An 18427-nucleotide genomic window follows, 5' to 3' on the forward strand; every position below is an offset into this window, starting at 1 on the left:
ATTTTTTAAAAAGATTAGATGTTGACGAAAAAAATAAATTCCACAAATCATATTATTATTTCTCTATATTTTTAACATATGTAATCAGTACCAATGAATTTATCATTCTAAGAAAGCAAACAGCATAAAAATAAAAAATTGGGAAATGTTGTACACCCAACATAAATATTGAAAATTGGGTGGTAGAAGACGGAAGTTGGTGTTTGCGATTTCTCCAATGGCGTTCTCTGCAACTACCATGCCCTCTCCCCAATTTATTCGCCTTCTCTCTGTTCCTCAAAGTCATACTCAATCTCAAACTTCACTCTCTTTCCGATTTCCACAGTCAAATCTGAATTGAACAAGGCCACTTTCAATTCGATCAGTTTCAGCCCCAGTTTCTGGTATGCTTTAATTTTCGCAGTATACTATTCTCTTCTTATGATGTTCTTGTTTCTTAGTGCTTGCTTATTTGTGTAGCTGGCGTTAACTATTACTATGTTAATTAATAACAAAAATAGATCGAGATTAGCAATATCATAATTATTGCTGGATTATGCGGTACTGTCTTTTAACTTGTTGCAAAATTCATGTTAGGGTTTATTGATTTCGGTTCTGTCGTGCATTATTTTGGCTTTTTGAAGGTTTCAAGTGAGTTGATGAGAAGGGATTGAATCAATGAAACACTTTTAATGCTTAATATTGTGCAGTACACTAAAACTGGAGATTATTTTTATTTTTGTCTCCTTCTGCAGCCAGAACAAAACAAAAATGGAAGTTGCAGAGTTTTAAGAAAGAAGAAGATTAACACCACGATATATCCTAGTTTGGTCACAAAGTGCAATGTGATCTACGTCTAGTCTCTACTACAACAATGATAGAATTTTCACTATAATCAATAAGAATTTTCACTATAAACACCAATTCTAAACTATTTCAAACTTAGTAAATAACCTAGTTGCTGGTGCGTGGCAGAAGTTAGGCCAATTAAGAGATTTTTAATAAGTGAACAGCGTTGCAAGTATAGCTCTTAACCAGCTAAAATTCGTCTCACCAATTTAAAAAGGTGTCACAAAAATTTAGAATAAAATACTGGGAGTATGAGTCCCAGGTCGTCTCCCAACGAGTTGCAAGGAAGGGTGCTAATTTATTAATTAGGAATTTTCCGAGAGAGTTTGAGTTTGGTTGATAAGCAATTAAATAATTGTAAATTAAAGCAATAAAAACTAAGAATGATTATTAATATTCTAAATAAAAAGCCTTGACTGGGGGAGTGATTAATTGGAAGTTCTATCCTTGTTGGGATCTCTTAAGTGTAGTATTAAAAAGGTTGTTGTTTTCACTTAGTTAACCCTTACTAAATAAAGGAAAGTCAAGTGATTAAGCTAACTCTTATTCGTAAATCCTAGTCCTCTCCCTTGGGAAGGTCTAGCATTAGTAAATACAGAACTAGCCAACAACTTCCAGTTAATCATTACTTAAGCCTTCCAACTCAAGTGTCTCCTTTTAATCAACCCCCATGTCAAGTATGGAGTCTACTCCATTGACATGAATATAACACTCATAAAAATATAAGAAGAAGACATGATAAATTGAATAAAATAAAGCTTCGAAATTTAAAAGTAAAAGTAATCCTCTTCAATAACAATTCATGAAAATAATCCAATTACCATTCTAAACAAGAATTAAGAATATGAAATAAATAAATAAAAGAGTAAGTAAGGAAACAAACTAGAATAGTATCTTTAACGGAGGTAATGACTCTTCAATATCTAAAAGCAAAAGCAATGAATTGGGAATGTAAAGAGAAACTAGAGGGAGAGTAATTTCTCTCTAGATTCAGATCTAAAAACCTAAAACTATCCTAATGTGTGTATGTAAAGTCGTGTCTTTGTGTCGTGTTGAGTCTCTACATGTTCCCTGGCTTTATTCTGTATTTCTGGGCCGAAAACTGGGTCAAAACATGGCCTGAAATCGCCCCCAGCATTTTTTGTTAATTCTTCAGATCGCGCAGGTCACGCGTACGTGTTGTCCACGCGTTCGCGTCATTTGTGCAGATTTCAATCCACGCGTGCGCGTCATCCACGCGCAGGCATCACTGCAATTTTCTCTATTCCGCGCGCTCGCGTGAGCCATGCGCGCACGTCGGTGTTCGCTGGTCATCTCCTTAGTTTCTTGTGTTCCTTCCATTTTTGCAAGCTTTCTCTCCATTTCCTAAGCCATTCCTGCCCTATAAAGCCTAAAACACTTAACACACGGATCACGGCATCGAATGGTATAAACGAGAATTAAAATACATAAATTAAAGTTCTCTAGGAAGCAAGTTTTCAATCATAAAATAATACCAGGAAGGAAAATGTAAAATCATGCAATTAGTATGAATAAGTGGGTGATGACTTAATGAAACCACTCAATTAAACACAAGATAAACCATGAAATAGTGGTTTATCAACCTCCCCACACTTAAACATTAGCATGTCCTCATGCTTAGCTTAAGGAGATAAAACAAATGAGTAGGGAGAAGTAAGACTCATGCAATGCAATGAAACCTATGTATATGAATGCAACTATATGATTTTGTCTACTTGGTTAAAAATAAATAAGTTCTTTAAGACAAATATAAATCAAGTATCACCAATTAAAATTTATACAGTAAAAGCAAGTAAACCTGTAAGAAGACAGCTCATGAAAGCAGGGAACATAGAATTAAGCATTGAACCCTCACTGATGGTGTATATGCACTCTAGTCACTCTAGTGTATAGGATAATCACTCTACTCTTCTCTAATCATGCTTTCTAAACCTTGTTCTTCACCTAACCAATCAACAAGTATTTAATGTACCAATGCAAACATCATGATGTCTTTTCAAGGTTGTAATGGGGCCAAGGTAAAAGGTGAGGGTATATATATGGTTGAGTGAGCTATAAATTGAATCCTTGATTAACCTAAGCTCTTATCTATACATACACTCTATACTTTTAAATTCATGCCTAATTACCCAAAGTTTTCCCACTTTTGTATTACATACTCATGTATCAACTCTTCTTTTAACTTGTATCACATGTTCATTGATTTTTCATTAGGCTTAACATTGGGGTAATTTTGTCCCCTTATTCATTTATCTAATTACTTATTTAATTGAATATTTTTGGGATTTTTTTTGCAGCATAAAAATAACATTGCCAATGCACATGGATTTATAATTTTTCTTAGTTTCACATGAGTAGGTACCCAAATTCCTAATATTTTATCATGACACATTCCCTTATTAACCCATGTTCCCACAATTTCCCCATACTTAATTGACACACAATTTCTATCTTAAGCTAACCAAAGATTCAATTTGGGGTATTACTTGTTTTTCTACTTAAGGCTAGTAATGTGGTATAATATAGAACAAATGGGATTAAAAGCCTCAAAGTGGCTAACAAAGGTAATTGAAAGGGTAGGCTATTTAGGATAAGCGAGTTAATAATCAATTGATGGCCTCAATCATATGCATGCATATAACACATTAAATATTGGACATATAGGATGAAACAAAATATAGATCACAATCATAGAGAAGCAAACACACAAGAATAAAATATTATGGTTAAATAATGTAACCATGTCATTAAGCTCAAGTCTCACAGGTTGTGTATTTTAGCTTTTAACTATGTTCCAAATACAACTTCCAAACAAGTTTAACACAAAAAATTTGATTTAAATTAGTGAAATTTTTCAAAAATAGGGTCTTAAAAAGAAACTTATTATTTTTTAACCAAATAGAACATGCATGCAATTACTTATTACTATGCTATCTATCCTATCCTAATAAAAGAAAAATAATTAAATATCCTATTTTATTGGTGTTAAGAAAGAGAAATTACCTCCGGAAGTCAGGTACTGACCGACCTCCCCACACTTAAAGCTTGGCACTGTCCTCAGTGCCATCAGTTAGGAACAACGGGGGGGAGGGGGGGGCTGGTAGCAGCATCTCCACAATCGGGACCGTCATGGCTCCCTGTGCTTATATATGAAGTGGAGTCCAAGGTGTCTGGGTCTTCTTTAGGTGGGTTGTAACAGCCCAGACCACCCACTAGCACGATATTGTCCGCTTTGGCACACAAGGCCTCACGGTTTTGCCTTTGACGATAGGGATGATAGCCGAAGCCCCCCATCGGTTGGGGAGGGGAACGAAGCATGCCTTATAAGGGTGTGGATACCTCTCCCTAGCATGACGCGTTTTGACGAGTGAGTGTGGGGGGTTTAGGCTATCATCCCTATCGTCAAAGGCAAAACCGTGAGGCCTTGTGTGCCAAAGCGGACAATATCGTGCTAGCGGGTGGTCTGGACTGTTACAGATGGTATCAGAGCCAGAGCTCGGATCGATGTGCCAGCGAGGGCGCTGGACTCCCTTAGGGGGGTGGATTGTAAGGCCCACATCGGTTGGAGAGGGGAACGAAGCATGCCTTATAAGGGTGTGGATACCTCTCCCTTGCATGACGCGTTTTGACGAGTGAGTGTGGGGGGCTTCGGCTATCATTCCTATCGTCAAAGGCAAAACCGTGAGGCCTTGTGTGCCAAAGCAGACAATATCGTGCTAGCAGGTGGTCTGGGCTGTTACAGATGGTATCAGAGCCAGAGCTCGGATCGATGTGCCAGCGAGGGAGCTGGACTCCCTTAGGGGGTGGATTGTAAGGCCCACATCGGTTGGAGAGGGGAACGAAGCATGCCTTATAAGGGTGTGGATACCTCTCCCTAGCATGACGCGTTTTGACGAGTGAGTGTGGGGGGCTTCGGCTATCATCCCTATCGTCAAAGGCAAAACTGTGAGGCCTTGTGTGCCAAAGCGGACAATATCGTGCTAGCGGGTGGTCTGGGCTGTTACACTGTAGGCCGGCTAGTAGTGGCTGCTGGAGGTCTGATATACTTCCCGTTAGAGACGACTTGATCATCTCGTGGAATTATGGCCTTGGTGTCCCCAGCTCTGTAGGAGACTCCGGCTACTGAGACTAGATCTGAAACCAAGGCGGGAAAAGGTATGTTACCCGCAATCTGTACGTGTCTCATAGCATGCCGAATGTGTCTTGGTAAATTGAGGTACTGGTCTGTAAGGATACACGAGTGCTCGGGAAGACGTAATGGGACATAATCCGTGCCCATACTCGAGCCTCCAAGGTGAGTGCTGAAGCCAATATGCTCTTAGGTTGAGATCGATGGTATCCATAGGTCCATCTGCTGCCAGGTTGTGCTATAACTCTGAGAACGGTGTCCCAGTCAAATTGGTATGTCTGGCATTTGAATGAGGCTTCTTGGAATGCGTCCAATCCTTCTGGTGCAGGGGGAAGATCTAAAGCTCGTTGAATGGCCTCTTCTGTTATGGGGACTTGCTTCTGACGGACATAGACAGACTGCATAGTTGGCATGTGAAAATTGGAGTAGAATTCAACTATCCATGAAAGGTTAACCTGCCGTGGCTGTCTCCGTAGGAACCCCCATTGTCTTCGCTCAATGCGGGACTCAACAAATTCAACAATGTTTGTCGGGAGGACGAGAAGGTACTCGTTATATAATTCTTCTCTGCCAGGATAGGGAACATCTGCTCACAGTAGCGGTTAGTGAACCGCGCAGTGTCCTTTGCTGGAAAAGCTTTCTCTTTTTTATCGACCTTGATGATCCTCTTGATTCGCTTTGTTGAGGGATTTACTGCGGTTGAAGATGGCTCTGCCACTAGTGCTCTTTTTGTTCCTTTCCTTGCTGGTGGTTTGGGAGTAGCTTTCTCTTTACCTTTCTTGGTGGCCATCCTGAAAAGGGAAAGAGAGAGTAATATGTAAAGCTAAGGGTTCGAGCAAGGTTGAGGATAGTAGAGGTGATAATCAATGCACGGTAAAGAAGGATGTCGTTAACACATGGTCATGACTACATGTGAAAAGTTCATCAATGGAAATATAGCAAGTGCATTTGATGGCTATTTAATGCAAGATGTTTATTGGCATGCCGGCAAAGGCATGAGTAGCATAGATCAAGCATTAAATGTCCAAGTTAGATTATCAACTCTTTCAAACTAACAATCTGTTTGTATTGACAATTATATTTAATCAATAAAATATAAAAGGGGTTTGTGAAAAACAGGCATTAGAATAGTAGAATAGAATAATATAAAATAATGTGGAATGCCATACAGACTTTTTCACAAACACATAGCATGCATGGTGAATATGTTATTGACAGTATTAAAGTGAACATGCAAGCAACCCTTTAAGAGGTAATATTAATTGTCAAACAATTCCACAATAACTCATAAGCAAAATATAAAAGAAAATAATCACCCAATTAAATATCTAACACCAATTAAAGGAATAAAAAGAAAAGAAAAAGAAAGAAAAAGAAAATATAAATAATGAAAGTAAAAAGAAAAAGAAGAAGAAAACATTAATAAAAATAATAAAGGAAAAGTAAACAAAAGTAAAGAGAGAAAGAAAAGAACCTTGATAATGGATGTGAAAAATAGGGAAAGGAAAAAAAATGAAGAGTGAGAAAGAATAAAGAAGGAAGAAGAGAGAAGAAAGAAATAAGAAGGGAAAGAAAATATTTTGATTTGGAAAAGAAAAGATATGATATTTGGCGTTTATCTGGATGAGCTGTGCATCACATGTGACGCGGACGCGTGGAGCACGCGATCGCGTGGTGTGTGATAAGTTCAGGTGATGCGGACGCGTGGGTCACGCGATCGCGTGGCCTGATTTGTGCTATTGGCGTGAGTGTAGCCTCGCGTACGCACAACTTTCTGTTTTATACGCATTTTGCCAAAAATTTAGGTGACACGGATGCGTGGGTGACGCGATCGCGTGAATGGCCATATTTTGAAAACGACGCAGACGCATAGGGCACGCGTTCGCGTGATAGGGCTTGTGCTTCTAGCATCATTCCAGTCCCACTCCATCATAACTCTCTGCCATACACATCTTTAGTCGATTTCGCAGGGCCACGCATTCGCTTGGGTGACGTATACGCGTGGGAGGCTCTTTTTCAAAATGACGTGGACGCGTCATTGACGCGGTCGCGTGGGCATGCTTGTGCCTAAGGCACGCCTCCAGCCATGCTCTTGCGTGACTCTCTACTTCCTTTCTTCTCGTGTTCAAGGCACATATGACGCGGACGCGTCAGCGACGCTTACGCGTCGCGTGCATTTTTTTATATACAGAATGCAAATGCAAATGCAAAATATATGCAGAGATTATAAGAAGAGACATTAACAAAAGCAAAATAGAATAAAGTAAAATAAAACTAAGACTGAAATTGAACGATCATACCATGGTGGATTGTCTCCCACCTAGCACTATGCTTTTACGTCCTTAAGTTGGACGTTCTTCAGGCTTATTCTACTTCTGTTGGTGGGTCTTCCAAGAGGAAAACCTCTAGCTTTTTGTGATCCTTCATCTTCTCTCCATGATAAAGCTTTAGGCGATGTCCATTAACCTTCAAAAATTTGGAGCTAGAAGGATGACGCAGGTGAAAAACTCCGTATGGCTCTGCCCTTTCTACTCTATAGGGACCTTCCCATCTTGATCTCAGTTTGCCTGGCATAAGCCTCAATCTAGAGTTATAAAGAAGAACTAACTCCCCTGGTCTGAACTCTCTCCTTTTTATGTGCTTGTCATGGACAGCCTTCATCTTCTCTTTGTATCGCTTGGAATTGTCATATGCTTCTAGGCGAAGATTCTCCAATTCTGCTAGTTGCAGCTTTCTTTCAGCACCAGATTCTTCAAAATTCATGTTGCACTCCCTTACAGCCCAGAAAGCCTTGTGTTCCACCTCTACTGGAAGGTGGCAAGTCTTTCTGTATACTAAGTGGAAGGGGCTCATCCCAATGGGTGTCTTGTACGCTGTTCTATATGCCCAGAGTGCATCTTGTAGCCTGGCACTCCAGTCTTTCCTATGAGGTTTCACTATCTTCTCCAAAATGTGTTTAATTTCTCTGTTAGACACTTCTGCTTGTCCATTGGTCTGGAGATGATAAGCTGTTGCTACTTTATGAATAATCCCATGCTTCTTCAGTAATCCTGTCAGTCTCCTGTTACAAAAGTGAGTGCCTTGATCACTCACGATTGCTCGTGGTGATCCAAAGTGGCAAATAATATGGTTTCTAAAAAAGGAAACAACAGCGTTAGCATCATCAGTACGGGTAGGAATTGCTTCCACCCATTTAAAAATGTAATCTACAGCTAACAGTATATAAAGGTAACCATTAGAGTTTGGAAATGGACCCATGAAGTCAATGCCCCAAACATCAAAAATTTCACAGAAAAGCATAATCTGTTGAGGCATATCATTCCTCTTGGATATATTACCGAACCTTTGGCATGGGAAACAAGATTTACAAAATTCAGCAGTATCTTTAAAAAGAGTAGGCTACCAGAATTCACAGTCTAAGATTTTTCTAGCTGTTCTTTGAGGGCCAAAATGTCCTCCACTCTCAGAAGAGTGGCAGGCCTCTAAAATGAACTGGAATTCTGATTGGGGCACACATCTTCTAATTACCTGATCAGCACCACACCTCAATAAGTATGGGTCATCCCATATATAATATTTAGATTTGCTTTTCAGCTTGTCTCTTTGATGCTTAGTAAAATTGGGAGGAAAAGTATGGCTAACTAGATAATTAGCTACAGGTGCATACCAAGGAACTACTTCAGATAATGCTTGCAAGCTATCAAATGGAAAAGTATCATTGATAGGAGTGGAGTCATCTTTAATGTGTTCAAGGTGACTCAAGTGGTCTGTCACTGAATTCTGGTTACCACTCCTATCCTTAATTTCTAAATCAAATTCTTGCAGCAACAATATCCAACATATCAATCTTGGTTTAGACTCTTTTTTAGCTAATAAATATTTTAGAGCTGCATGGTCTGAGTATACTACTACCTTAGTACCAAGTAAATAGGCTCAGAATTTATCCAGAGCAAAAACAATAGCAAGAAGCTCTTTTTCAGTAGTAGTGTAATTAGACTGAGCAGCATCTAAGGTTTTAGATGCATAAGCAATTATGAAAGAATCCTTACCTTCGCGCTGGGCCAACGCCGCTCCTACTACATGGTTGGATGCATCACACATAATTTCAAATTGCTGGCTCCAGTTTGGTCCTCTCACAATCGGAGCTTGAGTCAGGGCAATTTTTAGCTTATCAAACGCTTTCATGCAATCTTCACTGAATTCGAACTCAATATCTTTCTGTAACAGTCTGGATAAAGGTAATGCTACCTTACTGAAGTCCTTAATGAATCTCCTGTAAAAACCTGCATGGCCAAAGAACGAACGGACTTCCCTCACGGAGGAGGGGTAAGGTAAACTAGAAATGACATCTACCTTTGCTGGATCTACAGAAATACCAGTATTAGAAACAACATGTCCTAGAACAATCCCTTGTTTTACCATAAAGTGACATTTTTCAAAATTCAATACAAGGTTTGAACTGACACATCTGTCTAATACTCTAGCTAAACTATCCAAGAAGAGGTTAAATGAATCACCATATACTCTAAAATCATCCATAAATACTTCCATACAGTTCTCAATAAGATTTGAAAAGATACTCATCATGCATCTTTGGAAAGTAGCTGGTGCATTACATAAGCCAAAAGGCATCCTTTTGTACGCATACTGGTGCACGAAATTGTGATCTCAATGGCGCCAAAAACTTGGTACGCACGATTGTAATCTCAACTCCTTTTCACAACTCCACACAACTAACCAGCAAGTGCACTGGGTCGTCCAAGTAATAAACCTTACGTGAGTAAGGGTCGATCCCACGGAGATTGTCGGCTTGAAGCAAGCTATGGTCATCTTGTAAATCTCAGTCAGGCAGATTCAAATGGTTTTGGGATTTAAGATAATTAAAATATAAATAAAATAGAAAATAAGATAAAAATACTTATGTAATTCATTGGTGAGAATTTCAGATAAGTGTATGGAGATGCTTTTCTCCTTCTGAATATCTGCTTTCCTACCGCCTTCATTCAATCATTCATACTCCTTTCCATGGCAAGCTTTATATTGGGGGATCACCATTGTCAATGGCTACCGTCTGTCCTCTCAGTGAAAATGGTCCAAATGCGCTGTCACCGCACGGCTAATCATCTGTCGGTTCTCGATCATGTTGGAATAGGATCCATTGATCCTTTTGCGTCTGTCACTATGCCCAACACTCGCGAGTTTGAAGCTCGTCACAGTCATCCCTTTCCAGATCCTACTCGGAATACCACAGACAAGGTTTAGACTTTCCGGATCTCAGGAATGGCCGCCAATAATTTTAGCCTATACCACGAAGACTCTGATCGTGAACCAAGAGGCTAAGAGATATGCATTCAAGCTTGTTTTCATGTAGAATGGAAGTGTTTGTCAGGCACGCGTTCATAAGTGAGAATGGCGATGAGTGTCACATAATCATCACATTCATCATGTTCTTGTGTGCGAATGAATATCTTAGAATGAGAATAAGCTTGAGTTGAATAGAAAAACAATAGTACTTTGTATTAATTCATGAGGAACAGCAGAGCTCCACACCTTAATCTATGGGGTGTAGAAACTCCACCGTTGAAAATATATAAGTGAAAGGTCTAGGGATGGCCGAATGGCCAGCCTCCAAATGTGTACAACAGCATAAAGGTCTAAGGACTAAGCGTCCAAAGATGTGAAATAAGTTTCTAAAAGTAGTTTTTATACTAAACTAGTAGCTAGGGTTACAGAAAATAAGTAACTAAGTGCCGATAGTGCAGAAATCCACTTCTAGGGCCCACTTGGTGTGTACTTGGGCTGAGCATTGAAGCTTTCATGTGTAGAGACTCTTCTTGGAGTTAAACGCCAGGTTGCAGCCTGTTTGTGGCGTTTAACTCTGGTTTGTAACCTATTTCTGGCGTTTAACTTCAGAATAGGGCAGGAAGTTGGCGTTTGAACGCCAGTTTGCATCGTCAAAACTCGGGCAAAGTATAGACTATTATATATTGCTGGAAAGCCCTGGATGTCTACTTTCCAACGCAATTGGGTTTTTTTAGCTCCAAAAAATTCATTTTGAGTGCAGGGAGGTCAGAATCCAACAGCATCTGCAGTCCTTTTTCAGCCTCTGAATAAGATTTTTGCTCAGGTCCCTCAATTTCAGCCAGAAAATACCTGAAATCACAGAAAAATACACAAACTCATAGTAAAGTCCAGAAATATGAATTTTGCTTGAAAAATAATAAAAACATAGTAAAAACTAACTAAATTATATTAAAAACTACCTAAAAACAATGCCAAAAAGCGTATAAATTATCCGCTCATCACATACGTTCCAAAGGGACATGTAAAAGTGGTCTTCTCCTGATCCTCAGGAGCTATATGAATTTGAAAGTAGCCTGTATAGCCGTCTAAAAAGCAATAATGGGATTTACCTGACAGGCGATCAAGCATTTGATCAATAAATGGCAAGGGGTAATGATCCTTGCGAGTAGCTTGGTTGAGACGTCTATAGTCAATGCAAACCCTCCATGAATTCTGTACTCTAGTTGTTAGGAGCTCTCCATGCTCATTCTTTACTGTTGTGACTCCAGACTTCTTGGGCACCACTTGTACTGGACTGACCCATTCACTGTCTGAGATGGGGTAAATGATATTTGCTTCAAGTAGCCTAGTTACTTCTTTCTTGACAACTTCTAAGATGGTTGGATTCAATCTTCTTTGGGGTTGACAGACAGGTTTTGATTCCTCTTCTAAATATATTCTGTGCTCACAAACTTGAGGACTGATGCCTACTATATCCGCCAAGCTCCACCCAAGTGCTTTTTTATGCTTTCTTAGTACACTAAGCAGTTGTTCCTCTTGTTGAGAAGTGAGTTCCCTTGCAATGATAACTGGAAACTTCTGATTATCCTCAAGGTAAGCATACTTGAGGTGTGGAGGAATGGGCTTCAATTCTAGTTTCTGCTCATGACTAGGTTCTGGATCCTCCGGGGCTAGTGATAATGGTAAAGTGTCTTCATTATGTTCAGAGGGTGTCCCCACACTTGGACTTTGCTCTATGTGCTTCTCTTCTAATTCTTCTCGGTAAACTTCAGCTATAGTTTCATCAATGATGTCACACTGGAAGATAGAATGATCTTTCAGAGGGTGCTTTATAGCTTCATTTAAACTGAAACTTACTGTTCTGCCATCTATCTCAAAGGAGTATGTTCCTAAGAATGCATCCATCTTGAACTTCGAGGTTTTCAGGAATGGTCTTCCAAGCAGGATTGATGATGGTCTTCCTGAGTCATTAGGGGGCATTTCCAGGATATAGAAGTCAATGGAAAATGTGATCCCTTAATGCTCACTAATACATCTTCAGCAATTCCAACTACTGTAATAATGTTTTTATCTGCTAACACAAAACAAGCTGCCGACCTTTTTAAAGGAGGGAGCCTTAGAGTATCATATATACACAATGGCATTATACTAACACACGCTCCTAAGTCACACATGCAATCAGAAAATATTACACCTCCAATGGTAACCATGCATGGACCTGGATCACTACATTTTTCAGGTATACCTCCCATTAAAGCAAATATAGAACTACCTAAAGGAATAGTTTCTAATTCATTAATTTTCTCTTTATGAATGCATAAATATTTCAGAAACTTTGCATATTTAGGTACTTGCTGAATAACATCAAAAAGGGGAACAGTTACCTCAACCTTTTTAAAAATTTCTACCATTTTGGGATCAAGTTCCATCTACTTTTTGGACTTCCTTGCAAGATGTGGGAATGGGATTGGAATGGCACCACTTGCAGCTTCTGTATCCTTTGGTGCTCCATTCCTTGGCTGAGTTAATTCTTCTTCAACCTTGTCTTGTACTTTATCTTCCTCTTCAGCATCTTCCATTTCAACATCTTATACTTCTATCACATCCTCCGCTGGGGTGTATACTATTGGGCTTGGCTCCTCTTGATTCCTCTCTGGCAGTGTGGTTCCGGACCTTAAAGTGATGGCATTGATGCCACCCTTGGGGTTAGGTAAGGGTTGAGAAGGAATTCCACTGGAGCTTAAATGTTGCTTAGTGGAAGTAGGTAATGAATCTATCCGGACGGCGAGAGCTTGTAAAGTGGCATTCAAACCATTTAGAGTAGAGTTTAGTGTAGTCTGCATGTCTTGTTGTCCTTGTGCAAGAGAACGAAGCATCTCATCATTTGATGAGGAATGGGATAAGTGATCTGAGGGACCTGTTGTTGGTTGTAAGGTTGGTTCTGATTCTGCTGTCTGTTGTTGTTATTCCACCTCTGGTTTCCATTGTTGTCTCTGCCTCCTCTGTTATAGTTGTCCCTCCAGCCATGGTTGGAGTTATCTCTCCAACTTTAGTTTGAGTTGTCTTGCCATCCTTGGTTATAGTTTCTACCTTGGTTGTAGTTGCCGCCTTGTTGATTGTATCCTTGATTCGGGCGGTCATAGAAGTTATGAGTAGCTGCCACACTGTTGTCTTCTTGTTGGAGTTGCGGGCATTCATCAGTATAATGACTATAATCAGCACATATTCCGCATACTCTTTGTGGAACTAACTTTTGGCTTTGTTGTGGTAGGGAAGGCTGAGTTTGTTGTTGATTTAACTGCATTTGCTTTAGTAGGTTGGTCATTTCACATATACTCTGTGTAAGAGTAGAGGTCTCAGTGCTAGAGGAAATTTCTGCAACAGCTTTTGAGTGGCTATTCCTGTGCCTGTGATTCCTGGTGGACTTAGCTAAGTCACTGATTAGTTGCCATGCTTCATCTGCAATCTTGTACTTTTTCAGAGAACCATTACTAGCACCATCTAGTGTAGTTTTATCCCGAGGCTTCATGCCTTGAGTGAAATAGCTGATCAACACTAGCCTGTCAATCATGTGATGGGGGCATGCGTCTAGAAGGTTCTTAAAATGCTTCCAATACTCATAAAGAGTTTCTGATTCTTCTTAAACAATGCAGGAGATCTCTTTCCTTAGTATGTCTGTAACTTCAGCTGGAAAGTATTTCTCCAAAAATTCTCTCCTGAGAGTATCCCAGTTGATAACAGTCGCTTCAGGTTGGGAGTAGTACCACTCCCTTGCCTTTCCCTCAAGAGAAAATGGGAAGGCAGTTAACAGAATAGAAGTTTCATTCGCACCCTGACGCCTAACAGTAGAACAGGCTGTTTGAAAATTCTTGAGGTGCTTGATGGGCTCCTGAGCAGATAAACCATGAAACTTGGGCATTAAGTTGATTAGTGCAGTCTTCAGCTCAAAATCTGCAGCCAGAGTTGGATGATGCACTTGATACGGCTGCATTGCAAAATATGGGGCTCCAGCTTCCTGGAGAGTAATCCTCCTAGGTTCTGCCATTCTATCTGCACGTGAATTAATTGAATCAGTAGTAAAGGAGCTTGTTTCGCTCTCAGATGGCGGTTTAGATTCGCCCTCAGATGAGACTGGTGAATCGATAACAATCACTTCACTACCCTCAGAGGCTAACCGACGTCGAGCTCGCCTAATACGTGAAATAGTTCTTTCAATTTCAAGATTAAACGCGGCTAAGCTCGGATCAGGCAGTGAACACGTCATTCAATGAAAGAAACATATAGCTCATGGTAATAAAATAAAAATAAAATATGCATATAAAAAAATATGTACACTAATTAATAATTTAGCACACAATTGCAACTCCCCGGCAACGGCGCCAAAAACTGGTGCGTGGTAGAAGTTAGGCCAATTAAGAGATTTTTAATAAGAGAACAGCGTTGCAAGTATAACTCTTAACCAGCTAAAATCTGCTTCACCAATTTAAAAAGGTGTCACAAAAATTTAGAATAAAATACTGGGAGTATGAGTCCCAGGTCGTCTCCCAACGAGTTGCAAGGAAGGGTGCTAATTTATTAATTAGGAATTTTCCGAGAGAGTTTGAGTTTGGTTGATAAGCAATTAAATAATTGTAAATTAAAGCAATAAAAACTAAGAATGATTATTAATATTCTAACTAAAAAGCCTTGACTGGGGAAATGATTAATTGGAAGTTCTATCCTTGTTGGGATCTCTTAAGTGTAGTATTAAAAAGGTTGTTGTTTTCACTTAGTTAACCCTTACTAAATAAAGGAAAGTCAAGTGATTAAGCTAACTCTTATTCGCAAATCCTAGTCCTCTCCCTTGGGAAGGTCTAGCATTAGTAAATACAGAACTAGCCAACAACTTCCAGTTAATCAGCACTTAAGCCTTCTAACTCAAGTGTCTCCTTTTAATCAACCCCCATGTCAAGTATGGAGTCTACTCCATTGACATGAATATAACGCTCATAAAAATATAAGAAGAAGACATGATAAATTGAATAAAATAAAGCTTCGAAATTTAAAAGTAAAAGTAATCCTCTTCACTAACAATTCATGTAAATAATCCAATTACCATTCTAAACAAGAATTAAGAATATGAAATAAATAAATAAATAAAAGAGTAAGTAAGGAAACAAACTAGAATAGTATCTTTAACGGAGGTAATGACTCTTCAATATCCAAAAGCAAAAGCAATGATCTGGGAATGTAAAGAGAAACTAGAGGGAGAGTAATTCCTCTCTAGATTCAGATCTAAAAACCTAAAACTATCCTAATGTGTGTATGTAAAGTCGTGTCTCTGTGTCGTGTTGAGTCTCTGCATGTTTCCTGGCTTTATTCTGTGTTTCTAGGCCGAAAACTGGGTCAAAACGCGGCCCGAAATCGCCCCCAGCATTTTCTGTTAATTCTGCAGATCACGCAGGTCATGCGTACGCGTCGTCCATGCGTCTGCGTCATTTGTGCAGATTCTAATCCACGCGTGTGCGTCGTCCACGCGCACGCGTCGCTGCAATTTTCTCCATTCCGCGCGCTCGCGTGAGCCATGCGCGCGCGTCGGTGTTCGATGGTCATCTTCTTAGTTTCTTGTGTTCCTTCCATTTTTGCAAGCTTCCTCTCCATTTCCTAAGCTATTCCTGCCCTATAAAGCTTGAAACACTTAACACACGGATCACGGTATCGAATGGTATAAAGGAGAATTAAAATACATAAATTAAAGTTTTCTAGGAAGCAAGTTTTCAATCATAAAATAATACTAGGAAGGAAAATGTAAAATCATGCAATTAGTATGAATAAGTGGGTGATGACTTGATGAAACCACTCAATTAAACACAAGATAAACCATGAAATAGTGGTTTATCAGTTGCTAACCTGACCTAGTTAAGAGGAACCAAGTGCATTCTAAGTTCTAACCCAACATATTTTTGAAAATCAAAACACGCAAATAAAGATTAAATGGCTTTTGTATGCACTAGTCTCTTTACCTTTTGTATTTCTCAAAATAAGCTTGAATCTAGGCAAAATAAAAATAAAAACACACTCAAATAACAAGGAAACTAGGTTGTGTATATATTCTGACTTAAGCTCGAACTGCCGTCTTCTTTTTTGGATGAAATTTTTTTATAGAGCTTGAAATCTCTTCTTCAATATTAGAATAATTTCCTTTTTCATCAACTAGTCGTTGCACACATCAATGCACTTAGCCGTTGGCTTTGAATGAGAATCTTTTCCTTGTTTAGTTTGATTATAATATGCAGCAATTATCTAATCACTCATGAATTTGATTCTTGGACTGTATCACTTGCTTGTTTTGATGGTGCAACATTTTTCCAAAATAGGATTGATATCATCTTAATGATATTTTCACTAATATTGCTGTTTTGCACAATTCTTGCTTGCTTGATTGGTTATCTTTAATTGATTCCTACATTGCTCATCATAATAGTTAGTTATAATAGAAAATAATCAAATATGTTTGTCATCACAAGGTAATTAATCAATACTTAACTTAACAGCTTTAATCACAGAATTGGCATCAGAGTCAGTGAATCAGAGTTGAATCCAAATAATAAAACCATAGAAATAATATGCATATAATAGATTTAGGGGATGGATAATGGACTATATGAATTATCCGATGCGTTACTTTGTGTTCCTCCAACTCACTCCTTGAATAAGCTTGAGTTTTTCTGCTGTTGTCATGTACTTTGAATTTTGTATGCAGTGGCATGTGTGTTATACCTTTTCTCGATGTCTACATGTTGTCCTAATCCAATCTTTTACTTTCATTCTCAAACCCCTTTTGAAACCTGCATCTGGGGCTGTGGCACCTGCAATATCACTTAGGGATAATGCACTGAAGCACTTGAATAAGATGAGGTCTGAGCGAAGTGAGGATTTATGTTTAAGAATAGGTGTCAAACAGGGTGGGTGCTCTGGTATGTCATACACTATGGATTTTGAGGACAAGACTAATACAAGGCCAGATGACTCCATTATTGAGTACATTGGTTTTATAATTGGTATGATTTCATCTTCTAGTTCTTATTAATGTTGTGTTTATAATCTCCTAATTGAGCTGTTTGACCAGCATAATATGATCTATGTGGGTTTAGGGTTTAGGCAATTGGTATGAATTCTTAATGAGTTAAGAATTTGTGAAAATCCTGATATATAATGCTGTTTATGGAGCAGTTTATGGCCATTTTTTTGTGCAACATGTATCGGCTAGTTGTAGTTATTTCTAATATTATTATTTTGAAGGATTGCAGCTAATTATCTGCTAGCTCTATGTTGCTCTGGTAGGCATGAATTTTAATCTTAGAATGGATTAAAATCTTGGTGTTTAACATGAACTTCTGTTTAAGCTTTGTTTGCTAGAATTTTGTCAGCTCATTTCAAACAGCAGTTAGCACTGCATTTCTTTATTTATTTACTCTTTGAACGAATGTACTTTTCATTGCTTAGAAATTAGAATATTATTACTTTCTTACTTAATGAAGATTGAAATGAACTGCATCCATACGGTTGTATATAAGTCACCACTTGACATTTTTGGCTTCTCCATCTGTATTTGCAATTTGCGATCCTAAGAGCCTACTCTTCATATTTGGCATGTAGTTGGATTATAATGATGCCTTGATTGGGGGAGATTTCTCTTTCAAGAATCCTAATGCGACACAAACTTGTGGTTGTGGCAAATCCTTCGCTGCGGAAATGTAAAATCATGTTTATAGACAACAGTTGCAATATCTGATGTTTCTTCGAAGGATACTTTAGACTATGTATACTTCTTTAACGTTGAACCACTTGAACTAGCCAATGTAATTTGTTTAGGCTATTCATAATCGCAGACACACATAATACAAAATTACAAATAGGTGAAATTTTGCCTCATGTATTAGGCTCGTGTCGCCTCTACAGGAATGTGACGTCTCAACTTACCATTTCCCATATACTTTTAGACATCGGTATACAATACATATTGAAATACAAAATATAAATTAAAAATGAGTTAAATAATACATATATTTATACATAAATATACTTATGTAGTAATTATTTTTTTGTATATATATATTTTTGCTCTTTTTTATTATGTTTCTCAACACATGTGAAAGCACTTGA

At 38.7% G+C, this 18427-nt stretch overlaps 1 pseudogene; it reads left to right on the forward strand.

The window, feature by feature from the left end:
* The first annotated feature begins 217 nt into the window (after window positions 1–217).
* Window positions 218–18022, forward strand: LOC107633525 (iron-sulfur assembly protein IscA, chloroplastic-like; annotated as a pseudogene).
* Window positions 18023–18427: the final 405 nt, after the last annotated feature.

This window comes from Arachis ipaensis, chromosome B3, assembly GCF_059453495.1.
Source record: "Arachis ipaensis isolate K30076 ecotype BB chromosome B3, ASM5945349v1, whole genome shotgun sequence".
Taxonomy (NCBI): Eukaryota; Viridiplantae; Streptophyta; class Magnoliopsida; order Fabales; family Fabaceae; genus Arachis; species Arachis ipaensis.